General features: G+C 40.4%; 1 non-coding gene across 1 annotated transcript; it reads left to right on the forward strand.

Annotated features, from left to right (window-relative positions):
* The first annotated feature begins 2,226 nt into the window (after nucleotides 1-2,226).
* On the forward strand, nucleotides 2,227-2,334 carry LOC145629621 (small nucleolar RNA R71). The gene has a single exon (XR_014111783.1). It is a non-coding gene; the product is annotated as a small nucleolar RNA R71 (small nucleolar RNA).
* Nucleotides 2,335-4,594: the final 2,260 nt, after the last annotated feature.

A 4,594-nucleotide genomic window follows, 5' to 3' on the forward strand; every position in this document is an offset into this window, starting at 1 on the left:
GTTTCAAAATTTCTTTCTTCACAACCTCTTGAAGGTTGGGGTTCAACCTTCTTTGAGGTTCAATGGAGGTGGAATGATCATCTTTAAGATGAATACGATGCATGCATAAAGAAGGGCTAATACCTTTGATATGATCAATGCTATACCCTATCACATCCCTATATTTTCTCAAAACTTCAAGCAGTTTTTCCAAGTTAAGACCATCTAGGGTAGCATTGACAATAATAGGGTATTTTCCCTCCTTATCAAGAAAAGCATATTTCAAAGAAGGGGGAAGGAGCTTGAGTTCTACTTTGGGAGGAGGCTTAGAACTCTCCTCCTTGGACTCAAGCTCGATCTCAACTTGTTGTTCAACTTCCTCCTTTGAGGATTCCTCCATTGCCATGAAAAATTCTTTAGCCTCTTGAGAGTGGAACTCTTCTTTGCATGCAAGGGCTTCCACCATTCGATCTTGAGGCCTCATCACGACCCTCCCCAACTGATCTAGCTCTTCATTCACAACATCAACTCTATATCATTTTTCAACCATGGGGTCTTGAGAAACTTAGAAAATTCAAAGACAATCTTTTCATCGGCCACTTCACATGTGATGGTGTTGTTCTTGTAATTGATGACCGCCCCCAAAGTTTTAAGAGATTCACGTCCCAAAATCAAAGGAGTGTTAACATCTTCCTCCATATCCATCACTACAAAGTCACAAGGCACGTAGATGTGTCCCACTTGAATTGGAACATCCTCAAGCTCTCAACAAGGTAATTTCACCGATCGATCGGCCAATTGAATTATTTTCCTTGTAGGGATCATCTCAATATTGAGTTTTTGAGCAATGGATAGAGGGATTAAACTAAAACTTGCTCCAAGATCGGCTAAGGCGCCCCTAGCTTCCATGTTCCCAATTTTCACTGGCAAAGTGAAACTTCCCGGGTCTTTTTCCTTCTTGGGCATCTTATGTTGGACAAGAGCACTCACTTGATGTGGAAGGGTGATAAGCTCATCATTGAGCTTCCTCTTGTTCGTGAGAATATCCTTGAGGAACTTTGAGTAAGATGGCATTTGTGTCACAACTTCAAGAAAAGGGAGGTTGATATGCCAATTCTTCATGACACTAAAAAATTTTATGAACTTGTCATTCAATTTCCTCTCTGCTAGCCGACCGGGAAAAGGAACTGGTCCATCAAGATTCCTAGCCTCACTAAGAATTGAAGTTGTCTTCTCATTGTCAAGATTCTTCTTCTCCGAACCTCCTTCTATCTCATCACCCTTTTCTTTATCACCTCCCTTGTTTTTATTCACACTCTCCTCTCCTCCCTTCTTTTCCTCACTATTCCCTTCATTTGTCCCTTTATAGGAAGTTCCCGACCTCAATGTGATCGCCTTGCATGTATCGGGCTTTGGATTGTGAGATGGGTTAGGTTGTGGTTGTCCGGGTAGAGTGGATGGTGAATTGAAAGGAGTTCTCTCGGCCAATTGAGCTAGTTATGAATCAACCATCTTGTTGTGATCTCTTATCTCTTGCATTTGTTGCCCAAAATATTGCATTTGCGCATGCATGGCTTGGAGGAGTTGAGTTTGAGTTAGCTCCGCTTGAGGTGCTTGTTCTTGATGATTTCTTGAAGGTGCTTGGGTTTAATTGTTGTATTGGTTGTTCCTTCGATAGCTTCCTATTGGGTTTTGGGGTTGAGATGGAGGTGGATTTTGATATTGAGGGTTGGAGTTATAGGAAGGTTGAGCTTGTTGGTTCCATTGTTGAGGTTGAGGTACAAACCCGGGTGGTGGTTGTCTCCAAGCTACTCCACCGCCGCTTCCTCTAAATCCCTCTTTTCTTGTGTTGTATGCCGCTACATGTTCGGGGCTTATTCCTCCATAATAGGATGTATCATGGTTCGTTCCTCCACAATTTTGACAAGAGAAAGAGTTAACTTGAGAAGAGCTTGCTCCACCACTTGAACTTGCATTCACTCTCGTGTTCAACTTGGAAAGCCCTTTTGTTAGTTGATCAATTTGATGTTTTAATTGATCAGCTTTCTCCAATTCGTAAATACCACCTCTCTTTGGAGCTTTTCTTCTTCGGCCCCCCCAAGAGTAATTCTTTGCTACCTCTTCTATTGTGGCTTTAACTTGATTTTGAGGGATCTTGATTAATTAATCACCCGCCCCCGCATCCAAATTGGCTCTTGACATGGGCTCCAATCCATCGTAGAAAAACCGCATGAGCAACCCTTGATTGTACTCATGGTGGGGACATGCTTCTACCAACTCTTTGAATCTCTCCAATGCTTCATCAAGACATTCATCGGCCTCTTGCTCAAATGATGCAATTTTCCTTCTCATTTCGGCGGTCTTCTCCTCGGAGATAAAACGCTTCAAGAACGCCTTTACCACCTCCCTCCATGTTGTGAGAGTGTTAGGCTTTACTTTCTTTAGCCATTTCTTTGCTCGTCCGGTAAGAGATTGCCGGAAAAGGTGCATACGAATGTAGTCTTCACTCACTTCATGTGTTTGCATCATTGCGCACAATTCAAGGAACAGGTCCAAGGTTCAATAGGGTCCTCACTTGCACTTCTGAAAAATTGCTCCGATTGGACCATTCGAGTATAATGTGGATTGATTGAGAAGTTGGTTTCCGTGACGGGTAGCAAAATCCCTCCCGTGAGCTCATAATCCTCCGGATTTCCGAATTCACGAAACAAAACATCATTCTCTTGTCCCGCCATTGATCCGCGTGGTGAACTTGAAGAGTAAGTATCACTCTCACTATCAACTATATCACCAAAACCTCTTCCTTCGTCTTGATAAAGCCTAAGGACTTGTCTCAAGGTTCGGTTGATTTCGTGGTCAATTTGATGTGAGAGTGCTCCTTGAGACCTCCTAAGCATTCACAAAAGTTAAGCAAACAATTAGCAATGACAAGGATGATAAAACAAAAAAACAAAAAGAAAAGAAAGCAAAATGACTCAAACAAAAGCAATAATAGACGCTAAACAAGCCGCTTCCCCGGCAACAACGCCAAAATTTGATCGCGGGTGAGATAGGTCTTTAAGCTACTACCCTAACCAAATTAATCATTTATAATACCTAAACCTACACTAAGCTAGTTAGTGGCAAGTAAAGGGTCGAACAACAAATATCACTAATGCAAGAGTGAAAAGGGGATTGTTTTTGTTTGTTTTGTTGAGTAAGAACACTAAAACTACAAGTAAGCAAGAAAATGATGATTAAAATCAATAGGAAATGACGCTAGGGATATGGGGGTGTCAAATATGATTAGAAAGAGGAGAATAATGGTGATTATCATGAATCATATGCCAAAGAACACTAGATTCTTCCTAAAGGATTCATTCTCATGCAATAGTCTAGGAAAATCAATGAAAGAGGTCTACACTAATAAGGATCATTCTCATGTAATCATTAAAATAGAGGTGATCCTAATCTAGTTCACATCACTTTCATGACTTTAAACTAGAAAACATCAAATAGAGTGCAACAATACTCCCAAGCTAATAAAAATCATGTCTTTCATCAATATATGGCATAAGTTTAATCCAACCACCATCATTCGTCTAATGTCAAATCATATCTTCTACCCCCTTCCCCTAGCTAAAAGTTTAGCCTAGAGAAGGGGGATTAAACATAATATCAAAACTAGAAATAAGCTCAAGAAACTCAAAACAAAACTTGATTAAAATCAATGAAATCAATAACAACTAGATAAGCTAATAAGATTGACAAGAATAAGTAACAATAAAATAAATAAAATAATACTAAAGGAAAGGAGAAAAGATTACTAAAGAAATGATTAATGAAAGATGAAAACTTGGATTCTTGCTAGATTAAAGGAAGATTAAAACTTGAGGAAAGTTGAATACAATAAAGGATGCTTGAATAACAATCTATTTTCTCCCTCTAGATTAGGCTAATATTCTCCAAATTAAAACTAAGTTAATCCAAAATTACATCAAAACGTTCTAAGATGGGACTTATAAAGTCCGTACAGAGCCAGTTGAAAAAAGGAGTGGTCCGACCGAACACTGGGTAGGTTTGGCCGGACTACAGGGTAGGTTCAGCCGAACTATGGGTAGGTTCGGTCGAACCTTCCTGATCCTAGTCTGGTCGAACTTCTGTGGTTCGACCACTCCTGCAAAATTGCCAAATTGCTTCTTGACCCTGCCTCGACGTTCGGCCGAACCACTGGGCAGGTTCGGCCACACCCTGGTTCGGCCACACCTTCAGGAGGTTCGGCCGAACCTCTTCTGAATCTTGCTTCCTTCAGCTTCCCTTGAGCTTAGCTTCCTCCTCTTGAAAACCCCGATAGTTCCAAAAAAGCATAAGCATGGAAATAACAATAAAAACAAAGCGAGAAGACTAAGAAAAGGGAAGATAAAGGAGAAAAGAGAAGAGGAAGCAAAACTAAGTAAAAATGCTTAGAAAAAGGGCCAAGCAAGTGAAAATGAGGGGAGAATCCTTAGAGAAAAAGGATTAAAGACTGGCATAAATGCCACTCATCATCAACTAATCCACAATGCTTATCATCATATACCAAGAATCAAAACGAATTTTCTCAAGTAAGGGGCACTAGGAAGCATGATTATAAAAT

Source organism: Chenopodium album, chromosome 4 (assembly GCF_948465745.1).
Source record: "Chenopodium album chromosome 4, dcCheAlbu1.1, whole genome shotgun sequence".
Taxonomy (NCBI): Eukaryota; Viridiplantae; Streptophyta; class Magnoliopsida; order Caryophyllales; family Amaranthaceae; genus Chenopodium; species Chenopodium album.